General features: G+C 34.6%; 1 protein-coding gene across 2 annotated transcripts in view; it reads left to right on the forward strand.

Moving 5' to 3' along the window:
- Positions 1-24,844, forward strand: part of LOC118193024 (uncharacterized) — a 233,779-nt gene that overhangs the window by 57,877 nt on the left and 151,058 nt on the right. Inside the window, exon 1 of one of the 2 annotated variants that reach the window (XM_085824654.1) lies at positions 3,997-4,011. The exons of the other annotated variant lie outside the window; for it this stretch is intronic. The gene's annotated coding sequence lies outside the window, so the exon portion shown is untranslated. Of the gene's footprint in view, positions 1-3,996; positions 4,012-24,844 lie in introns of those variants that run through there. 2 annotated transcript variants of the gene reach the window in all.

Raw genomic sequence — 24,844 nt, forward strand, 5'->3', positions numbered from 1 at the left:
GGAACACTTACAACAGACGCGAGCCGAAATTCTCTTGAGAGGAAGATGGTATGAAAAGAGGGGTAGGAGACCGCCGGACACACCCTAGTGTGTTCTCCTTCCTTATTCCATCCCAAATCGGGAACTTAGCAGTTAGCTAGGCTGCCGGTCCCTAATGTGCCTACTTGGATGCACTGGTACTAACTTTGCTTCAGCCTGTACCCGTCTTGCACCTGTGCACTATAATGCACCAAAAATGAAATGAATTAGGTGACGATTGAGACAGCTGTTCTTTAAAAAGTAAAACGATCATTTGAAGTGTTCAGTGTGGATGAGACTTTAAAAGTGGCTGGCCGCATTGAATTTTTGGTTAGGGTGTCAATGGTCCAAAAGTCTTTTTCTCCCCGTATCACCTGCAAAAGATTACCAACCCCACTGTTCATCTAGTTTCGGCCCAACGTGCCTGATGGGAGTATTCTTCGCCTGTCTGCCCATCAGCGGGCAAGCAGTAAATTTGCTGAGCTCTGGTTAAGGGCTCGAATTTCGGCGAATGCGCTGGGCTGCATTGGCGTTTCAGTGGTTTTCCTCATTTGTAACGTGTATACGAGCCAGTATATCTTAGAAAGTCCTCCACGAAGGCATCCCTCCTCTTAAGCAGACGACCTTTAGATGTTTTTCCGTATCGAATAAACGCAAACCCAACCCTCTTCTATCTTATCGTTTCATTCTTTATTTCATTAATCTCTAACTTTTATTTGTATTTTTATATCAGTAACTCACATCTAAAATTATTAGTGAATTATTTTTAACTGAATTTCAATTCATGATGTTAACGCTCTCGTAGAAGTATGAATGAATGAAATAAAAGACAAAATCTGAAAGGAAAAATTATTATTAAGTAATGAAATTTTGTTAGAGAATTACATCCATATTGTAAGATACTGCATTTCTTTAGAAGTATAAATGTTGTAATGTAACTAAATTTATGTGAATACATGTAAATAAAGTTAACTGCTTATTTTTACTCTCTTGTCCGAATTAAAGGAATTATTGTAATATCGAAAAATTCCGGGTATCATATATCAACGAAAATATCTATTTTGACCGTTCTGGAATCCATTTGAACGATTTTTTTACGTGACATCTGCATGTACGGACCAAATAAAGGATCCCTTTTTTACAAAACGGATTGTGAAATGGATTCAGAAGAGGTATTTTTTTTTAACGTCTGTGCATGCGTTTGAATAATCTCGCATAACTCATAAATGAATAGTCGTAGAACGTTGAAATTTTGTATAAAGGACTGCTGTAACGTGTGGTTGTGCACTTCCAATTTTCGTTGCAATCGGCCGCTCCAAACATATATAAATATATACACATATATTTTCATTCTGTCACTCGTCTTATTGAGATGAGATTTTTATTCTTATATGTTGATAAATTGTGCATTTTTTGCTCTAAAAGTGTCTGTATTTTGTTCTTATGTTCCGGTTAAGGTATTTATACCTTTAGTTAATCTGCATGCAGTGGTTGTAGAATTATCAACAATTTAAAAGTTTCAAGTGGCACCAGGCCTAACGAGCCTGCCATTTGTTTACATTTGAAACTTTTAGTAGAATAGCGAATTAAGAATACCACGTAAACTGCAGAATTTTTTTGAATTTTTGTCTGCGCAGAAAGCTACGTTTTTGATATTTTCAAATTATATTCGTCATCATAATATAATGTTTAAATAGTTAATCTACGAGTTAAACAAGCATTTTGGTTTACAGAAAGTCTAGTTTTCTAATTTATTTCACATTATGGATACTTAATTGTTATAATCCTTATTTATTTCTGAAAGTGGTGATAATACTTAAAATGTAGCTCTCATATTGCTTAAAATTTTTAGAGTATCGCCTATGTTTATTTAGGGATATTTAAATATATATTTCATAAGAATACAAAATCAAATACTGTTTGTGCTGTATTTTTATATGTAGGCCATTTTTATGCGAAGTTGTGGGAAGAAGTAAGATAACGTTTTGCATCCAGGTGAGTCAGAGGGGGAATAGGGATTGGTTCACAAAAATTCATAGTGCTCGTAAGGGGATTTTGTTGTTTACTTACACCCTATCCCTATTTGTAAAACGACAATGGTCTAGTTTTCTTTGGGAAGTGCTCCATGCAGCTACCTATAAGGCAGTTAACAGGCAAGAGCTTTGCCATAATAAATAACCAAACTCTTGAAGGGAAAATGGAGATTAACCCTTTCAGGACGGGCGTCCCATATACGCATTCCCTAAGAATGTCTCTTACAGCCGGGCGTCCCATCCACGTATCAGTAAAAATCGCATTCAGAGGACGGGTGATGTGTATACGCATTTTAAGGTGGAACGTTTTTCTGAAGGCCACTAGATGGCATCCAGTGTCCATTACTTTTGAAATGAACACAGTTTTAGGTTCCTGACCTTGAGTTTGATATATTCTGCTTGACTTTGATATTTTACTCATCAAGTGTTCGAGGGGGGGGCGGAGGGAAAGCGTAAACAGAGGTGGGCTCTTTAAATCGCTGCGTGCTAATGAAAACATTCTCGTATCTGATTTATATCCAGTTCTTTTTTTTATTATATTTTTTTCCTCTACTATGTACGGTCTTTTAGGGTTACTGTGCGGAGTTTTTTTACGTTTCGCATTGCCTTCAGATATATTTCCGTTCCTTCTTTTTTTATTTAGGAAAACCTCACCTCCAGTCTATTATGGCGGGAAGGCGCTATTTATCAGAGGAAGAATACCCTAGTATGGTTAGTGAACCATTTACTAACGCAAATGAGAGTACTGATTCATTTTCTAAAAAGTGATACTTTTTCTAAGAGTTACAAAGTGATACTTCTCTGTGCTTCGAGATTTACCACACTCGTTTTCATTTTAAATTTTATTACTTCTTACTGTAAATAGTCTTTATTGTGTTCTTTTTATTAATTTTAAACTTTATTGATAGATTTTATCAATTAAAACTTTGAAATAATTTGAATAGCGCTTCCGAAAATTATTTTAGAAGATAAGCAATTTTTTAAGTATATTTTCATGTAAAATAAAGAAAAAAATGTTTTAAGGGCTAATTTTAACATATATAAGAGCTCAAGTAATAATCTAAAATGATACCGAAAATTACGATGTTAGAAGCGAAACGAAACTTTTGTTTTTCTGATTTTTGTTATAAAATTAGGCTTAGCGATGCAAAACCTCCGTTCTGTACGGTGACTGCCTTCGATTCTCTTCCGTCCCGCACGAGCGTCTTAAACAAAAGGTGCGCCGTCGCGAAAAGGTTAAATTTCTTTAGGAATACTTAAAAAATTATCCGACATCATCCTGCAAATACATTAAAGAAGAATATTACACTAAATGTTGAACCTTAAAGGTTTGAGAGCCTTCCTATATCTTGTCGTAATTCCGTTTATCCTTGCCAATAAGTCTATCGTCTGGAGACTTACAAAAAATCAAAGTTTTGCGTGCCTTTACAGCGTCATAAATCTCGTAGATTTCGAGAGGAGTGGGAAGAAGTAGGTGAAGCACCCATCATCTTTGTTGATTCAACTCCAGCTACTGGTAATCTTTGTGGACAATCGATTCTTTTTTGTTGGAGGACAAACATTGTCTGTGGAAAATTAATAGTGGTGCTGATTTATCTTCCACAGTTTAAAGAAATCGTGTTCAAGGTTCAAATCATAAAAATCGAATGGTGAAAATGAATGGTATTTTTTATGAATCCCTTGTTTAGTAGGTAATGGCACACAGTCGACGTTTTCCATGCGCCCGTCATGCTTTTAGTGAGCTAGCGTTGAACGATAATGTTAAGAATTTTTCTTGAATCTGAACATTTTGAATTTTTTTAATTTTTAAAGTACGTGCGATTTGTAATATGATTTTTTAATAGTAAGTATGAAGAGAAAGAAAGATTCTCGGTGCTGCAGTAAGTGCAATTTCAATTGCGGAATGCGCAAGTTAATCTCTAATTCTGTGCTTTGTTTCAAGAATATTTACCCTAAGAAGGTAAGTGTAATTATTGAAGTATGTGTATTAAACTGCAGGTACTGAAACTTTTTCTTTCGTAGACATATGGCCGAGTTTTTGTGTTTTTCATAAACTCCTTCTTAGGGGTCGTTCCAAAACCACTCAGTCAGTATAATATTTATACTCGAACGTTCCAAAACAGAGAGAAACTGAGGGTAAAGTTGCACCCAAGGCGTTCCAAGGGAGCATAATATATGGCCAGTTTCAGACACAAAAATTTTATCTTTGGAGGAGGGGAAAACAAATGTTTGACTTTAGTAGGGCGGTGAAGTTGTTAAATGTGATGAGACACAGCAATTCAAATTTGATTCCCGGTGTAAAAACCTGAATTTAATCTAGGTAATTTTAGGTATACAGGATGTGTTTTAAGTTGGAACATTGTTTTTATCAGGATCGCTAAATAAAGTTATTCTGCAAAATTTTCATTTTAGAAAAGTGTTAAAAACAATTAAAAATTCTATCTTGTTGTTCACCACAAAATGTCTTAATCCTTTCAAAAGCAAAAGGTAACTCATTGCTCAATCTGAAATTGGGTTATACTCGTTATAATGCAAAATAGTGTGTTGGTTGTTAAAGAGGGATGTTTCGTTCCCACAAAACATAAACAATACGCAGAACTACTTTTGTTCTTATTCTTAACGTGACCGCGTTGAATTTTAGAAATTACGCGTGATTGTAAACATGATTGGCATCTTTATGCAATCAAAAGACTATTAAAAAAATTACTTAATTTTCTGAAAGTTCAAAGAAGATAACTTTGATTCACTTTAACTTCTGTATACTTAAATACCTATTTATTTTTTTGAAAATATTTTATCTTTTTTTCCTTCTTATTCAGAAAACAAATGCTGTGTTTGTTCATAATTAACACAAGTTTACGAAATATACTTAATATATAATTAGTTAATTTGTACGACTGTTATATAAACATTGCGTAAGTACAGAAATAAGATCTGTGTTAGATGCATTATGGCATTTACGGAACGTCTAAATTTTGATGATGTCCTGTTTAAGAGGGATCCAATCTTGTAGAGGACCCTTATTAGCATCTCCTCCACCTCCAATTTTTTCTTGCTTTCACATGAACCCCTTGCAGATCGGAGTAGACCCCTGGGGGTCCATACAGACCACTTCTATAATCTGTGACGAAATCAGTGCTTGTTTAATAACTTCGTTAGATCAAGTGTACATTTCGGAATTCGAGCATAATTTAATTTCACCGATTTATTCCTCCTTCATTTATCTGAGGCTGTTGAGTAGAAAGGCCCATGAGGAACGATGGATGGTAGGGGGATTAATCTTTAGGCACCGTCGATGGACTAGTAATTTAGCCATCGACGACTATAATTTCCCATAATAACCTAGTCCTTACGGTTTTTTATTGAAAACATCATTTCATTTCCTTCTTAATTTTCTGCAAGACTCTCGACAGGATTGTTTCGACGGCGAATTTTAAGTACCTTATATGTCATAAATTTCCATGCCTTGTCTGAGATTTAGAGCCCTATCATCTGGCGTGTTAAGTTTGTACTGAACACTATGCCAATACGGTAATCTTTTTCTTTTTACGTGCCTGAATTTGTACATCGATTAGAGTAGCAATAATTATTCATGCCTGGAATGAATATTTAGAGTGCAGAGACTTAATGAATTTCAGTCGGTGAATATAAATGCCACTTTAAATAATGCAGCGATTGTTAGTAAATTTGACTTTTGACATTTAGTAACGTTGCCTACAGTATACAGAAGAATATAAAAGAATTTTTTTTTTTTTACATCTTTGAAAGTAATACAGTTTCATTGACTAAATCGTAAAGATAGCTTTCTGCTTTTATTTACTTCGTATCCAGCAAGGAAGTCTTATTTTAAAAAGTCTATTTAAGCTAGTATTTTATTGCAATTTGTTATTCAAGAACTCAAATCTTACGAATCTTTATTCAGATGAAAAATAGCGCTTCTAAATTGATGCAGTCAGTTCTTGGAGCTGCATTCATTGGAAGCACATTTAAAGTGAAAATAGAGCTTGGAGGTACATTTTGCCGACGATTGCTGTAATAGTTAAATGCGTGTCACTTTTGGAAATATTCTTACAAACCAATTAGATGTTGAAAAGATTCCAGAATCCCCCGCCTTAAGGACTGAATGGCAGTAACTATACGTGCAAGTCTGTACCTTCGTGTGGACTTTAATTAACACTTGATTATTTTGTGGCGTTAATTTTCAGTCTAAGAATGATAAATTACTGTTGCCATGGCGAGGGAAATGTATTTCCGTATGTTTGATGTTTTTTCGCTTTATTTGGTGGGTTTTTAAATTCGTGACATATTTTTTATTCTACTGGAATAGTCAGTCATCTGAACATTACTAAAATTATATTATTCTATGTTTTCGAGGTTATTACTGGAATATTTTATGCATGTTCCAAGCGATAAGAAACTCATTAATGGCCGAATGGACAAGACGCCAAACGAACTGATGTGATTTTCGTGGTTTTACCTTGCATGTAACATTAATTCGAACTAATTTCACAAATTGGTATTCATGTAAGCCCTGCCTGCGCCTGTAGAGCAGAACTTTTTGTATTTTTGCAACAAGCTCACAAATATCCGAACATGTTCAACAGAAGATATATTTTTAATTTACTTGGTATGAACTGTAGTGCTATTTATTAGTTTTTTTTTTGGGGGGGGGAGAAGCGAGAAAAATAAAAAATTAAGTTCACCTTTGCTGGGATTCGGACCACAGATTTGCTATCCATACATACTACCAGTTACACCACAAGAGCACACGCGAAAGAAGGGAATAATACCTTGCATTCCCCCTTTACTTAAAGGGCGACGGGGAAAGAACGAGATAATTTGGCAAAATTCAACCGGTGATAAATTATCGTCCATCACATTTTATTTGAGCACCACTGTAGAACTATTAGTCTGGCCTTCCACCTTGAAACAGGAAACACAAAAAAATAAAAAATAAATAAATAAATAAATAATAATAATAATAATAATAAAAAAAAAAAAAAAAAAAAAAAAAAAAACAGCTATGCCCCCTTCAGCATTCGAACCATCGATCTTGGATCTTTTGGCACCCATACTAGCCGGATTTACTACTTATTACGCGAAAAGAGCACGCACACATAGACTTCATCTACTACGAATTTTCTGTAGTTTCTACGAATATTCTTAAAAACTGCGATCTACAGAAAATATCTAAAGAACTACGTATTTTACTGAAAAGGGCAATACAACTAGTATGCAATACCGAACCAACTTATTTCTCTGATGATAGGCGGAATACTCGTGTTAAATTCATAGTCTTGCTGATTTTGAAGAGTTATCAATCAGCAAATTCCAGCTTTTGTTTTTCCAGTAAAGCAGTTGCAATGGAGGGCTTGTGAGGCCCCGTTTAATTATATTACGATGAGAAACACTTTTCTTGTGAGTTGTGATTAAACTGGAAGTTTTTTGCGTTCGTAAATTATGCCTTTTCAGAATAAGAAGTTAAAATTGTGAAGGCAAAAATTTAAAGACTCGTATTCTGAAAATTTCCATGTATTAACGCTTCTAAAATTTCTGCAAGTCATGCGCATTGCACTAGTAACAAAGACATTTTAGTTACGCATAGCGTAACTGGCATGTATTTCCTGTACATGTACACTGCGCAAATAAAATAAAGGGGCAGTTCTATATCTCTCGTTCTACTGGAGCGATTGACGAAATTCAGCTTGCGTTTTTCATGTCTCGAAAACGCGACTTAGAATATGTATTAGATTTATATATAGCATTTTTCTAATATAGGCATTTTGATACAAAATTGGACTTTTTCTGAAATGACATACCGATTTTTCCCCCATATTTCGATTCTAATGTCCCCCCCTTTTTTTTCATTGTACATGCATAAAAAAACATTAGTGCTATAAAATCGAAAAAATATCAAGTTGCTTCATAAAAGACGATGAAAGTAATGCTATAATAGCCGAATGCTATGTAATTTCATTTCTAATTGAATACAACGTTCCAGTTTCAGTTTCAGACCATTCAAACCGGCTTTTAAACCCATTATTTTCGAATTCTGCCATGGGGGAGGAAGGAAGGCAAAAAAACACCCATTTAAATGCAACTTGTGAAAGTTTGTTTTAATTATTAAAGAGAAATGTTTATTGGAGATTCTAAAGATATGCTCATATTGAAATTATTTTGCGATATTGCTATTGAATTGAATTTTACGGTTTAAGAGCGAAGAACATGATATTTAATATATAAAGGCAACACAGAAAAACCTTTAAAAAAATCCTCTTTGTGCGTAATGTAAGCTTTCAGATTTCCTGTTAAATTTTTATTTATTTATTTGTTTATTTTTTAACTTTAGAAATGGCAATCTGCGCGTCATTTAAAAATTTTTTTTGTAAGTGGAAGTAAGTATATACGACCAACACTTGCGAAAATAGACCAAGGTAAGGATTTCAGTGGATGCAATGCGTATATAAACATAAGTGCCTAAAAGCATTTAATGAAGCACTCATAAAATGACATTAATTAGATATAAATTCTATTACTGGCTGAAAAATTATTTTTTACTGGCAGAGGGGAAGTTTTGTTCAGGATAGTGTTCTGCAGTGACGCCAATTTTTTGCCATGTGTCTGCTGCATTTTTACATTCTCATTTTGTTGTGGGGGCCTTGTCTTAGAATACCGCTGTAAATTTTGGCTGAATTGAAAGAACGTCAACTAATCTTTGGAACAGATTTTTAATACAGTTAAACCAGTGATCTTATCTGGTGTTATTTAGAGATTGTTCACAAGCTGTTACGGCATTATCTGATGCAAAAACGATTTCTTTTAAATTTTCCTTTATCACAGGAAATGAAATGAGTCTTTTGAGTATAAAACAAATCAATATAGATCAATGTAATATAAGATTGCTGCTTTTAACGTTGCAGAAATTTCATAGTTCTTGTAGCTGAGTATATGCAAGTACATTGTTAAATGCTACCCACGAAGACTAGTTCTTTAGATCTCTTTTATAAAGCAGTAAACAGACGTTTGCGCCACATTTGTGTCTTTAACTAAGCTGCTCAGTGCGATTAATTTTGATGAGATTAGTGTCTTTCCTTCTCTGTCGGCGGTGTAATATTAATCGAATATTGTTTCATTATGGTTCATATTTCGTCAGCACAATAATCGTTGAAAGACCTTAATTTTTTTCGTTATCTGTTCCATCCGTCGCCTTAACCACGTTGCTGTATCTGTTCTAAGTGACAGAGAAGATGGGCATCTATCTTTCTTTCTCTGTATGGGAAAGTTGAGGTATCTATCTTCTAGAAGATCGTTGCCTGAAATCAAGGCATTCCAGGGTAGGGTAGTGATTTTATACCAGCATGAATCGTCACGAATTTTTGTTAATGTGCTGATATTTCACGGAAATTATTTAAACCGGAGATTTATGTTTTCATTATTTTTGTCAATTTATACTCGCATTTATATAATTTTAATATGCCCGTTCATAGACCTTAAAGGCCCGTCCACACGAGGACGCTAGCGAACCTTCTTGCTTACCCGTTTCAATATGGCGTCAAAACCACACAGAGATGAGTTTTTGCTTAGAAATATCATAACTGTATACAGCAATAAAATTATCTGCATTGTTCACGCCATCTTCAGATTTCTCAAACCGTATATATTGGTATAAATTTAAAATTCTTATTAAAGGGGAAAACTGTATATTTATAAAGAAATGATCCGACCAGTATATCCATATGCTTCACCTATTTATAACACCGTAAGTAATAGGAACCTAAATAAATTACAGTGTTTACGAAATCAAAGTTTCGGCCTTACAAAATTCTCCTTAATTATTATAAATATTGGCTACATCATGTGTAATAAAAAGCTCTATAAATAGCCCAATATTAAATACACCAAAAATTAACTTCAGCAACACAACTCCTTTAATAAAGCAGTTGACTGTGAAAGAGTATTCAATAAAATACGATTACGAAATTTTGGAGGAAAGTTACAACTTGCGTCATACAGCAATCGTTTATTGAAGTTGAATTAAATTACCTTTGCAGCAACTTCTATTTGTTACATTATTTTTCACGAACCCTGCTATCACAGATAGTTGAGTGGTCAGTGCGCTGCTTTGCAAATGGAAAGGTGGCGAGTTCGAACTTCACCCATAAACAGTATATAATTCAGTTAGCTTTTCTCATTTTGAAACGTGTTTCTTATATTTAATCATGAACCATTGTACAGTTATAAGGCTTTTTTTTCTTATTTTACCTATTTCTTATTTATTTATATTCTTATTTTACCTATTATTATTGTTTGTTTTCATTTCTTATTTTATTCATTATTATTATTGTTTTTAATTTAGTTTAAAAACGTGCATTTCAAATAGAAATCATTTGTAATAATATATCTGCATCTCTTTATCATATATCATCTAAATTCTCTATTTTTACTTTATTGCATATTTTATCATGCATATAATTTCTCATAAACTGTACAAAGTTTGAACCTCATTCTAAATTCAAAAATAAATAAAAAGAAAAACAAAAGACCAAGGGAGGGGGAGTTAAAAAAATATGAAGTTGGTTTTATTATATGGTGGATGTTGTATATAAAGAGAATTAAGTAATTTAATTCTCTTTATATACTGTATTCCAAACCAATTTTATAAATCCTAATTTTCATACAATATAGAATCTGTAAGTCTGTCAAACTGATCGATACTCATCCTGGAGTAATTAAAAAACAAGTAATATACAAAAAGGGGGGAAAAAAGTCAATTCCTACTTAGGTCCCCCCAAAAAAATTAAAAAAATACAATAAATAAATAAATAAATAAATAAATAAAAATACAAACAGAATTTTTTGAATTAAAAATTTTGATATGTGATAAAGCTCAATAAAGTGTCATTCACTACAAGTTTAAAAAATTGTATTTGAATTTGAGTGGATGAATAAAAAGCATTTTATGTACAGAAAATTTGAACAAGATGTAGGGAGAGTGTGAGCTAATAATTCCGGATATTCATTTCGCAAACGAGGCAGGAAAAAAAAAAAAAAAAAAAAAAAAAAACTTTGAACAGGTCGCTCTAAATAAATTTTTCGGACCCATTCTTGCCATTTCTTGCGGTTTTGCCTCTGCTTAATAATTGCACTTAATAGTAAAGTTTCAGCTATATATATATATATATAAATAAATCATCTGATTCGGACAGCTTGCCGCAAAACGTACAGAAGCACAGCGAAGTAATAAGATACAGCTCTGTTGACGCTATATTGCAGCATCACGTGATTTTTGCGCAAAATAATTCTATTGGTTAAATGCACTCTTCACAAGCGTACTCGTTTGGACGCTTTTACGCTGGTAACGTAAAAGCGCGTTCGTCAGCTACGTTTCGAGCGTACTCGTGTGGGTAGGGTACGAACAGCGCCAAATTTGATCAAAAATCCTCGTCCCCCTCTTTTCTAATCCACGAACTGCGTGACATTTCCTGACCCCAATTTCTTTCAAAGAAGATTGAGTGCTACAAAAAGTCGTTTATCGCCATTAATGGAACATTCTATTGAGACTGCAAGCCTTTATTTTCGTTTATCAATATTGTAAAAATTGTGCCTGTAAAACAAATATTAATTTAAAGTCTGGCGTGTGCTAAAAAATAAATTTCTTTTACCTTCATTTTAAAGTTTTATGATGCTTAAAGAAATGATGAGCCAGATCTCTTTTATTCTCTGTAAGAATTAAAAACTTTCCAAGTTGTAGATTTTAGTCGCTCATATATATATATATATATATATATATATATATATATATATATATCAGTTTTGAATACTAAAATTGAATAGATTAATGACATACACAAAACTGATACATAATCAACGTATCAAATATCGGATTTGTAGCTCACCTTAAATAAGTTTCTTGTCTAGATAAATGTTAACAAATCTTCTTAGAAAGCGGGATGGTTTTAACTTTCAAATTTACCATTTTAGGTAAACAGTTCTAATTTAATTATAAAAATTCTCTTTATTAAATCTAAAAATTGGACTCTCAAGTCGTTCTAAATTCACACTAATATTATTGCAATATATTCCCGTATTAAGCTTTCCATTTTTAATCATTGAAGTTATTTTAAGGTTATTTAACTTTGTTACAAATTCCATATTTTAATACTAGAAACGTTTAAATATTTATTCTGTTTACTGCCTGATGTACTTCAGCATACATTTAATTTCTAATACACATTTAATTAATAAATTAATAATTATGAGCGTCAGCAGAATTTTCATAATTAACAAAACAAAAAAAAAAAAAAAAAAAACTCCCTTATATTCATATCCTGGGATTTTCAGTTCCCTTTTAATATATTCCTTTTTCACATATTGTTGCACTGTACTCAAGTTTTCATGTATGTAGAATTTATATACTTTGTATTGTATTTATGCCAATTTATATTTAAATGATAATTTTTACAAATTCTTGCATCACAACTCTAGTTAACAGAAGATGTTTCTAACACCTTGGCAAAGCTTAATCTTCAGCATGTAGCTTATTTTCCAACCTAGTTTCAGGCTGAATTATTTGTAAAATTAATTACTTGAAATTATTTGTTAACAAAGATGGATGCTAAATCACGGTAATAATATTTCTAACTGTTATAATTTATAATGCAACGAGTTCATGTGATTTATAACATAATTCATTTATAATTTTTTTAGCAGTATTGAAATTAATAGCAGATAGTGATAATGATATACATTTAGATTACAGTGATTTAGATTGCCATTGCCTTCTTCACTCATGCTTTTATGCTACATTCCTAATATTTCATAATGGCATACAGATAAGTTTAACTCATTCACCAAACATGTAAATCTCTAATTCAGCCCACTTTTGTTCTTACGTGTGCTGTATCTTCTATTTTCTTTAATATATTGTTCAGCCTAATTTCAAAAGGTCTTGTGGAAAAGTCACTAAACATTGGTAGTTCGACCTGAGTTTCTAGTCCCAGTGATCCCCCAGCTCTTTCTTTTTTTTTGTACTTATTTACTGTATAAAAATGTAGTGTAAAAATTTCAGTTCATGAAGTAAAAATACTTTTTAAATTTATTCTTAAAAAATATTGCAAAAATTTTCACCTTTACCTTAGCATATCTTTTTACAAATCCCTCTAATAAGAAAAAATAAGGAAAGAAATTAACTCGGTTTCGGTGGAAATTATATGTAACATTTCTCCAAAAGCATAGAGTTTATATAAATATCAATAAATTAAGGATTATTTTTCCATCTAATTTTCTTAACATGTTTATTCCAGAATTTTCTTTTCACACTGTAGCGCTTAACTTTATGAGTTTTCTATAACCATTCAATTTCTCTAGCCATGGCAACTTTGCATACCTTCTGACAAGTAGTTATATTTTTAACCACTGTATTTTAATTCCTGTTGGTTATCAGTATATTATTAACTTGTTTCACAAGTGCAACTTTTATTTTATACGCAAATCTACGTAAAATAGCATTAAAACTTCAGTTATGCGGAGCTCCTGATCGATTGCTTGTTTTAGATTGAATGAAATTAAGCTTAATGTTACTGTTAACTAGCTTGTTATTAATTTAATTGTATGTTTCTAACTAATTATATGTTCAGATATTTCCAAGTATATTTCACAAACTTTTGCATCTTAATTTTTAGTTTTTGGTTAAAAAAATAAGCTTTTATTTATTGAGAGGCCTGATTGATTATATTAACTTGCATACTTGCATATCATAACTTGCATATGATTATATGAACTTGCATAACTGTTTATCTAATTCTTTTCTTCTAGATAAATAAAGTTGTTATAATAGATTTCATGTTAAGGTTTTTTTATATATAACTAAATTTAATTTCTGCAAACATTCACACGATTACTTTAATTAACAAAAACTATTTTTAGCACACTTTAAGACACTTTGATATGTAATAATTTTTTTGCACGCTAGTGAACTCTATTAAATTTTCCAGTCTAGTTCAGACACCTTGACTATTATTGATGTAATTTATGATATTATCATAAATGAAAGATGTTTGTAATGCTAATATGTATGTTTACCAATACCTTTTATTTTCTTCGTTAGCTCTCGCATTTATTACTGTTATTCAAGTAATCAGCCCTCTTGTTAGATATTTTTTACTTGTTCTTGTGATATGTAATTCTATTTATTTATTTTTATTTTCCTCTTGGCTACAATTGGCTTCGAAAAGTTAAATTGTAAACCTGTAGGCAGCAGGGGGAAGAAATTTTGATTGGCGCAGTTGGACTATAGCTCGACCCGGGGGGGGATTTTCATTAGCGCGGTTGGAGTACACCCCTCGTGTGGATGGGCCTTAACACGAAAAATGTAGACCGCAAAGTAAATCTTGTATTGTAAAATCCAAATTAGAACTGTGAAGCTTGAATCACCCCTGAAGTTTTCAGTTAGCATCTGATCAGCTGAAGAATGTATATGAAGGTTTTTGATGACACCCATAGTCTGATATTTTGAAGGACCAAGCTTGCGAAAGAATATTATCACACTCTTCCGCCAGAAATTAGTTTGTTTTGTTTTACCATTAGTATGAAATATTGCTTTAAACTCTTCAGTTGTGAAAGTTTTCTGTTTGTCGTATTAATGATAGCAGAATCGAAATTCTAATTCTAATTTGCCTGTAAATAAAAATATCCAGAGTGGTTGGGATTTCTAACCCTGTAAGTTGACAGCGAAGCATGCTTTGCTTTTAATCGCCGCTGCCTTTAGTTGCATTTGTTAAAGGTCCAGACAACTGGCTAGATCTGTGTCTAGACAGCCTCGACCTCTGGGGTAGATAAACAGCCTTCACAGGACTAGAGCCTCCGATTATTTGGGGGTAGGTTCGAGCTTGGCAGGGACCGTATTGGTACTGTCGTATCCGTTCCCTGGGCTGCTGTGGAGCGAAATTGTGGTGTCGTTCAGACTGAGTCCTTGCGGGTTGGACCTCCGCAACGCTGGTGACGGGGACTGACAAGGTGGATGAGCATTCAATCGACATTTAATCGATGCCGATGGAGTGGTGCCCGGAGACAAACTGTATAAAGTTAAAATAAGCTTTGTTATTTTATTTAGTTTGATTAAGCTCTATCCTAGGCTTTGTATTTAGCCGAACTGGGGCTGTGGGGATCGTGCCCGCATGGACGAGGTCTCTAGACCTCGGATACGATAAACTCAGAGAGGAAGATTCAGGACGGGGGTCTGAGTGTCTGGTGCCATGCCATGCTATGCTGTGTGTGCTTAACGTGCCTGTATTAGTGAGGGCCAGTGATTACGTTAACCATCCATCGCTTTACCGGCTCGTGAGGCACTTTATTTCCTTTCTGTGAGCGTTTTATCAAAAAGAGACGTCAAAATGGTAAGAACGTTTTTGGTCACCTTTTAAGTGGCTTGTTTTCCAGCTTTTTATTCCATTTGTTTGATTCTAAACGAGAACTTAACTGTGTGATCATATTGTGGACCGTAAAAAATAAAGATAAGTAGCAAATATAGCACTGTCTTTAGAAGCGTTTTGCCATTAACTTTTGCATGCGGCTGAGTATACAGATCAAAAGTATGGTAATCACGTAAGGTTATCTCCGTGGTTATAAATAGTTATATTGTTCCCGACAGTGTCAGGTTACTTCGGAATCGCTCTGTTTGATTTCCTTGTGCCACTGTTGGTGTTAAACGAGCCTAACAAGTTCATCCTGTCTCCCTGAAGTATCATAAAACCGGCAGTTTGAAAAATCTCTTCTTTTTTCCCCCGCCTAAGAGAAGTTCTAGCATACAATTGAGATGGCCGTGTGATGGGTCCATTTGAGAACTCCATCTGTCACGCGATGCGGAGCGTGACCTCTTTTGAGAGATGTAATTCCACCCGCTTCGTGTGTGCTTCGATCATTCATTCGTACTGTGTGCTTTACGAGCAGAATGACTTTCTTGAAGATAGCTTTTGAGCTCAATCTTTTGTTATATAACTATTAGTTATTTTGCTTATTTTGTTTTCAGTTGTTCTTTTTATTTCAAGTGTTTGATATCTTGTATTGTTATGTATTAATTATTGGTACATTATTCTTGAATTTTTCATAATGATTTATCTTTTGAATGAGAGAGATTAATGCAAGAATATTTATTCCCAATCGTACAATTGTTTTTCCGTATCAGAAAGACTTTAACTGTTATTTTGACTGAAGTGATATCTGGGACAGTGGACCCTACTTGTCTTCCATAAAATAGTACTTTTGCGAATTTATGCGTCTTAAGACCTTTCATTTTATATCAGAATATCAGAGCTTATTAAAGCAATGATTTTAAAACAATAATAATATGCAAACCTCTTTTTTTTTTTTTTTTCCAAATCACATGAGGACAATCTTTCTAAAGGGACATTTGCCCTCATGAAAGAATTTCTGAGAGAAATTTGCAGTTGTTCACGATATACAAGTGTTGAAAAACCAAGAAAAATATTCATTATAATATATTAGTATTTTAATACGTGACATTAACAAAATATTAGTTTTTAGTGGATTCCATTGCATATAGACATCAAAAACAACAATATTGCTCAAAAATTGGCAAAAGAGAGCACACCAAAGCTACTACCTTCACTTATCCACTTACTCTCAAGGACTTTATCATTAAGAAAATGCTTACTAATTAGTACGTAAAAAGTCCACGATTTGTATATGTTGTATATCACAGGGACTGTACTGGAACTGGAGTTGCATGTGAATGTGGCAATTAACGGTAGAAAGTTATTTCAAGGCTTATTCAGCTATGATTTCTTGCAGCTGTTCTCATGTTCTGTCGGGACAAAATGTTGTTTTTAATTTGCATAAAATGCCACACCAAATGGTCTCCCAGATTGGTAGCAGGTAAATCTTCACTTATACCGAATTTAATATAAAATTTCGTGCAGATGTTTGAAATAATGGGTTTGATCAATTTTTTTTTCGTGCTCGACCTTGAAGAATAAGCAACAATAACAAATACAATATGTTTTTTTGAAACAAGATTTCTCCCCCCCTAATTAGCTTCCGATTTCTGTCATTTATACTGAATAGGAATATGAGGAAACAAAAATTCTTGCTTTTGAAACTGAAACCTATTTTAATCTTTGTTTAGATAATAAATGGTAAAGTGCTTCCTACAGAACAGTGTGAAGGTAGAGAGAGGAAAAGTTGCAGCTTTTAATATTGTCTCATGCCGAATATATATGCCTCTCGATGCTGGAAGTAATTCTTTGTTCCTTTGACGGCACATCTTTCATGTGATATACCATTCGTTTGGTAAATCGTTGTAGTGGTTTCTGCTGAGTTAGTGGAACAACTAGACCATCTTCTGGATCTTTAGTAACATGATGCGGCTTACCAGAATTCAGTATCGAGAAAATAGAAATTCGTAATGAATTCCAGTAACGCATTAATTTCGGAGAACCTGGATCCACCTGATACGCCTAGCCCTTTCTCTTATGAGTTTGTACGGACATCCCATGAACTTTCAAGATTTCAAAAGAATAGTGCCGATGAGATTAGAAATAAATTTTGATGTTTTGACACTATGCCGAGTTCCCCCAAAACAAACAGCTAGACGTCAGCCTGTACGTTGTAGAATGCATTTCTAGTATCTAATGTTATAAGGGTTCATAAGTAGCAAGCGCCATCTACCCCAACATTTTTAAGTGGTCCTCAACGCTCATTTTCCTTAATTGTACGAAGGAAAAACAGAATTATAAGAAATTATTGGAGGATGTTGAGGCCTTAGGCTTGGTCCATTTTTAGGACCTAGGTAGTTATCAGACTTTGAAGGATGTATTCGACTTGATGCAGGGTAAGTTTCCAGAAATTTTTTAATCTGTGCCAAAAAATTTCGATTCAGCTTCTGCATAAGTGGTGCATGACCAGTTTCACTGAGAGGGTTCAAACACACTATGAAAATGAAACTCCTTTCACGCGAACTTTCATTTTTAGTATCAAATTTTAATCTTATTCGCATTCACTGTGCATAAAATATAACGTGTTCGTCGAATTAAAATTGGACGGACATTGTGACGATAACCCATATGTGCTAGAGTATAAATCTATTTTTCCGTTGTTATTGTGCCGGAGAAAGGAATATTTTGCCAAGGGAAAACGGTCAAGGTAGTCTCGGTTCATTTGTTCATTTTCTTTCTTTCTTCCCCACCGCATGAATTGATTTTAGAAGTCATTTTCGGATACAGTTCTCGTTTGACAAGGAAATGCCGTAAATGGTAACTGAAATAGCTTATTATTCTTATTCAGTAGTGTGAAATTGATAGCGACTTAAGCAGAAGATTTGTAAACAAATGCTTCTTTACTCATAGTAAGGTTATATGCTGATAAACCTATTATAAACGAAAAATGTCCTCAAATTCTAACCGCTATAATAGAAAATTCTGTGCATAATCAGCATGATCCGGTCTTACTGGACACATACATAAAAGAGCGCTTTATGGGAATATTTTTAACATACGTAATCATTTACACATAGAAATGATGTATAATATTATCTTCAGATAAATTGTGACCCGATAAAAATTGTTAGATAAAACATCGTGTTCGGTATTTGGTTATAGTTTTGAAGGGAGATACCTTATTTTTACAACCAGTTAAGAGAGCACCCTTAAGATTAGTTTTCATTGCATGTAGTCAGTATGCATTAGACCTTTGATAATAAGTAAAGTGCGAGAACTTAGCATAATCTCGGCTACTTAATTCTTATGTAATGTGTGTAATCCTGCATATAAAGTGCATGTTTGATGCTGTGAAAATATTTGGTCTTCAGTCTGCATGGAGGAACGAGTGCTCTTTTTAGAAGGCAACGGAAAGAAGACTTTTTAGAAAGAAATTTTAATAAATGGAAATAGAAATGGAAAGAAAGCTCTAAGACAGTGCTTCTAGGTGGCAGGGAGTATAAATTCTGTGTACCTTAATTTAAAATATATATATATATATATATAGAAAATCTCCTAATTAATAATTTTTACTATTCTGGGGGGAAAAAATTTGGTGGGCAAACCAAATATATATTTACTGTTATGAAAGCGAGGCAGTTTTTTTAAATAAGTTTTATAAGTAATGGTTAAACACCTTTGAAAGTGACTAGTATTTTCAATAATTTAAACAATTATTGCTATTGAGCATTCTTTCTGTAAGATGGTCATTTCTGCTGAAACCAAAAATTCCCTGGAACCATGGATAATCTTTGTATAGAGGGTTTATTTTATTTTTATTTCCGTATCCACCAAAATGCTAATATTTTTCATCAAAATTACACATCAAAGTTATTTTATCTAAGCACAAATCTTATTCAGCTTGCAAGGTATATTTCTCCCGCCTTCTTGGCATGCATTCGTGGTGTAGTAGTCTGCACGATGGGCGCGTATTCCAGAGGTCCGTGGTTCGATTCCCGGCGAGGGCGGTGCTCATTTTTCATCACTCCTCCTTCCAAAATACCTAATGTCTCTATAGTGGCGCCCGAACTAAAAGGGTGGTAGATAATGATTCTCCTCACCCAGGATTTGGCGATTGGGTCCCCTAAAATTCGCCCTTTAAAAGGGGCAGTATGTAAGGTATTTCTCCCGCCTTTCTTGGTATGCCTTCGTGGTGTAGTAGTCTGCACGCTGGGCGCGGATTCCAGAGGTCTGTGTGCTTCTAAAATACCTTATGTATCTACAAGCTTACAGCAATGAAATGAATTTTCGATATGTGTACGTAATAATGAATTTAGATTGGTTGACATAGAAAATGACGTTGGTGCTAATGATTATTTTCTCCTCCCCTTAATCAGACATGTTGTGACTGTCACAAATCATCATTATTGGAACATTATTCGTAGAAATGTAGTTAGTACTGCAAGCGCTTAGACTGGTGCACCCTTTATTCAAAATTATAAGTAACCGTATCACTTATTTAGGCTACTATGGTTAGCAGTAGAGGGTAAAGAAACTGCAGTCTACATATTCGTGAATTAAAGGCCGTTAGAGTGTTACTCGTGTTGTATTAAAAATGGTGAAGTTACTTTATTTTTCAGTGTAAAGACATAGTATCGCTTTGTTATTATTGGTTGATAAAAGTTTCCCTTTAAGTATTGTCGGGTAAAACAGTTCAGTTTTATATAATTGCTTGTGTCATTTGCATTATGTAAGAGGGCTCAGCTGCGGGCGAGTAGTTAAGACTATCGAACACTGTTGGTTCGACCCGGGTTCAAAATCTGGCGAATCGGTTAGTTGCATGGGAGTTTTTTTAGTTATCCATATGTAAAACCGCTGTCAGCTTTGTTAGTTACCCTTAGCTACACGTCGAAATCGGGGGAAATATTCGGGAATCTCCGCTTCCAGGAAATCTGATTGGTTAGCTTATATGAGAGCATGTTCCAGAAATACATTCCATCTTTCTTCCTACACAGAGACAGCATGCGCAGCGAATCATTTTTTCTCGTCGTAAAATTTTTCCGCAACCCATTGTCGAGTGGAACCACTAAAAATCTCGTTCAACTAGTGCTAGAAGAAACCTTTTTATTGGAAAAGTTTCTTGCAGCGTCTGTTGTCGCTAGATGTGAAGCGTTATTTATGATTGTTGTGATAGAGATTAATTTGTAAATCTCCGAGAAGATTAATTATTATTATTTTTTAAGATAGCAAGGAGAAATAACAAAATTTAAAGGGGAAAAAACTTGAGGGATTATTAGAAATGAAATTAGTTGAAATTTTATTTTGCATGTAGATCCTAGAAATAAACATTATAATTTTGTTTTTATTTTTGATATACGTATGCAGGAAAAGAAGATATTACTTTTATTTGAATGAAGCAAAAGAAGTATGAAGTAAAAGGAGTAACCTTTTGCTATTCAACCAAAACTAAACACGGATATTTTTCTCTTATGTAGAATAAGTCTGTAAACAAATAAAATAAATATCCTTTAACCCCTTGCTATCCAACCAAAATAAAGCTCAGGCATTATTACTCCTTTTGGAATAGAATAACAGTATGTAAACAAATAACATAAACAAAACTAAAATGATAATAATAAAATATCCTTTCGTATTAAATTTAAGTAAACGAAAAATTAAAAATGCGTAACTAAATTTACAACAAGCTGCATTTTACTTGACTAGAAAGAATTACAAGTGATCTGGTTTGTTGGGCACGCGTTTGATTTAAAATCTCCCGTCCAAGTAGTGGGCTGATATCCTAAAAATACACTGACTACCAATAAGTATTTGGACACCTGTGATAGAAAAGAAAAACTAACTTTATTCAAAAGCAATAGTTGGTAGAGCCTCCACGAGAGCTAATTACAGTGTGGACCCTCCGGGGCATACTTTCCACAAGTCTTTGTATGACAGCTAGTCGTATTTTCTTCCCCTCGGCTTGGAGAAGACATAGAAATTCCTTCACCGATTTTGCACGGGTAGTGCACCCCTGAATTCGGCGATGCAACTCGTCCCAGAGGTTCTCGATGGGGTTCAGGTCTGGACTCTGGGCAGGCCAGTCCATTCGATGAACTCCATGGGCACCATACCAAGCCTTGGTTAACGTCGAAACATGACAACTGGCATTGTCGTCCTGAAAGTAACAGGGTCCAACCCGTAAAACTGCCACAACGTAGGAAGCACATCGTCATCCAAAATAGTGCAATATGCATCGGAGTTGAGCCTACCATGAATAAGGGACCAAGGGTCCCAGCCCATACCAGGAGAAACACCCTCAGACCATAATTCCACCTCCGCCGAACTTGACTGTTGGCACAATGCATTCTGGCAGGAGACGTTCTCCAGGTAGACGCCAGACCCAGACCCTGCCATCCGAACGGTAAAGAGTGAACCTTGATTCGTCACTCCAAAGAACCCTTTCCACTGATCTACGGTCCAATTTCGATGTGCTTTGCACCACATTAACCGAGCAGCGCAGTTGGACTTTGTGATCAAAGGCTTATGAGCAGCAGCACGACCATGAAAACCAAGAAGATTGTGCTTCCTTACGGATGGTATTCATTGAAACATTACTCCCGGATGCCTGTTGAAACTCCTCGCGGATGAGGGCCATCGGTTGGGTGCGGTTCTTCCGAATTTCTCTGGACAGCACTCGTCGGTCTCTCTCTCCCAGTTTCGTTGGTCTGCCGACTCGGGGCACACTCCAACAATCACCGCTCACCTTCCACTTCTTAATCACATAGGCCACTGTCGATTTTGGGTACTTCAGATCGCTAGGTATGTCCCTTAAGGATCGGCCACATTTGTGAGACCCGATAATTATACCTTTCTCGAAATCATAGAGCTCCGAACTGCAAGGCATCTTGCACGCGACTAAATGCGATGCTGTTTTCTACACGATAGGCGGAGTCGGTGACGTACCGTAGGACCACCGCAGATATCGTCATTTGCATAGGTGTCCAAATACTTATTGGTAGTCAGTGTATTCAAGATCTTAAAAGTGGTGTAAAATATATTTGTCGAAAATCTGTAATAACAAAACATTTTTAAAGTATTGTATTGAAATGACGTAACTCACAAAAAATATGCACTTTTATACGAAAGGTAAAACAATCCCTGAAAATGTTTTACGTGCTTCGAATATTAGTGCTTTAGAAAGGTAAGTCTCTTACAGCATTCGTTGTTAGTAAACACTGTTTTATTTCAATATTTGATCTTTGTCCCCTCCCGCCCGTATTTGTCTTTATTTATACTTCACACCTTTATCTTAACAGTGAGTAGAGCCATACAGACGTTTTGAAAAATTAAGACGTGGCGAACTTTTATCTTATCACTGGACTATTTGACATTCATCCCAGCTAGATTTTTTTCCTCATTCCTGCGCTTGAAGAAAACTACATGGCTTCCACCAGATGGCGTTGAAAACTAAACATTTCGAACGATGATGCCTTTTTTTTTCCCCCACAGTAGCCGGCGAAAATTCATTTCTTTATCTGATCATCATGAAGAAGATACTTCAATAATAGAAAAAATTTTATTACTGTCTTGCTGCGTTGTGAGTAGTTTTATTACTCTCTTGGTGTTTGGCAACACTGTTATGGCATCGGAGGTAAGTAGTAGGGGAATTTCACGCGCAATGTACCGAAACTTTCATATACTTTTTCTGGATATCATATATAGGCTGTAATGATGAAGCAGATAGTTGCCATTTGGAAGTCTGTTGTGTTTTTTAGGGGTTGCTGGTAGCGATGTTATCTTCTTCTCAGCTGTATTTACTCAATTGGAGATGGCTGACGGTGATATGCGTGAGAGGTGATAAGAGCTGTGTTTGTTTGGTTTCCTTACTTCTAGATTTTCGAGAGTTGGAGGATTTTTAATCGATTTTTTTTTTACTACGTATTCATTTTTCTCTTTTCATATCGTCTACAGCTGTGAGAGATATGGTTCTATCTAACAGTGTATGATTTATAGATGCAAGGATTGGAGATTTTTCGATTGGCAAGCGTGGTTTTTTAAAAGAATCATTTTATTTTTGTGAGAGAAAGATGAATCAAAGCATAAGCAGCACGCCAAAGAATAACTCGAAAGACGTGCGAAAATAAGTGAGTGTCATAATGTAGTGAAAGGATTAAGTTTTGCTTATGTAACGTCATGGGGACTGTAGAGGTTTAAATGGCAATCTTGAAAAATTCACTGACACTTGCTCGGAGTTGAGCATCGAATCTTAGAAAATGGCATGGCTTGTTGTGCTGACTATTAGATACCAAAAGCACACTGAAAAAATACTGCATTTCAGTGACGTGCCGTGGATTTTACCGAAGAAGGCTGAGTATGAAGAAAATTTGTAAACCAAGACCTCCGCGCACATGGGTAGTTGTCTTAAAGAGGTGAAATTAAGTACTATTGTAAGAAATTAAGTAAAGTGTTTATTTATATCACTGAAATATTGGGCACTTTTAGAAATGGTCATCTTAAAGAGATGCTGGTCACAACAGGTACATTTTAAATATGAAGGTTAATATGTACCATAATGGTTAAAATGCTCTGAGTTTAAAACGTTTTATTTCCAAAAGAATACAAGGCCAAGAAAACAGATTCTTATTTTGCATGCCATTAATCATTTTGAAATTACTTAGTATCCCGCTTTGCAGTCCAGATGATATAATGATTAGGGGAGCCAACTGCGATACCAAAAAGCCCGGGTTTGAATCCCGGAGAAGAGATGGTTGTATTTGTATGGCCCCCATAGAAGGCAAAGGTGGCCCACCTATTAGGTGCCTCCATAATAATGTAACCACTGCTTTTGGCCAACATCTATGGACGGTTTGGGCCCGCCGTTGGAGGGGTGGTGAGACTTTGCAGTAAGGAGCTTTATACTTGCACAGATGAGGGCATGTAGAACGGATTTAATTTTTGACATTATTTTTCTGTGTTTTGACAATATATTATCCCCAAAAACATGGTAGACAAACGATCGAGACCATACGATTGTGATGCTAACAGCTGATCAGCGCGTTTTCGTAATTTGCTTGCGCATGCTCCGTAATGATGTCCTGTGTGAGGACTAGCTTATCATACCGCTTCTTTCTCCAAAGTTCAAATTTAGAAATAGTTCAAATTTAGAATTACTGCATCAATATACAGGGTGTTTATAAAGTCCCGGACCTATTTTGAAGTTTAATAACTCATAAAATAATAAAGGTAGATTAAAATTAATATTATAAATGGTTAGATAGACTCAAAAAGTTTCATGGCCCTTGTCAATGAACTTCCACGTGTGCCCCCTTCGTCGCACGGAGAATATCAAGTCGATATTCAATT

This window comes from Stegodyphus dumicola, chromosome 1, assembly GCF_044657685.1.
Source record: "Stegodyphus dumicola isolate Sdum_Otavi_A_Nest chromosome 1, ASM4465768v1".
Lineage (NCBI taxonomy): Eukaryota > Metazoa > Arthropoda > Arachnida > Araneae > Eresidae > Stegodyphus > Stegodyphus dumicola.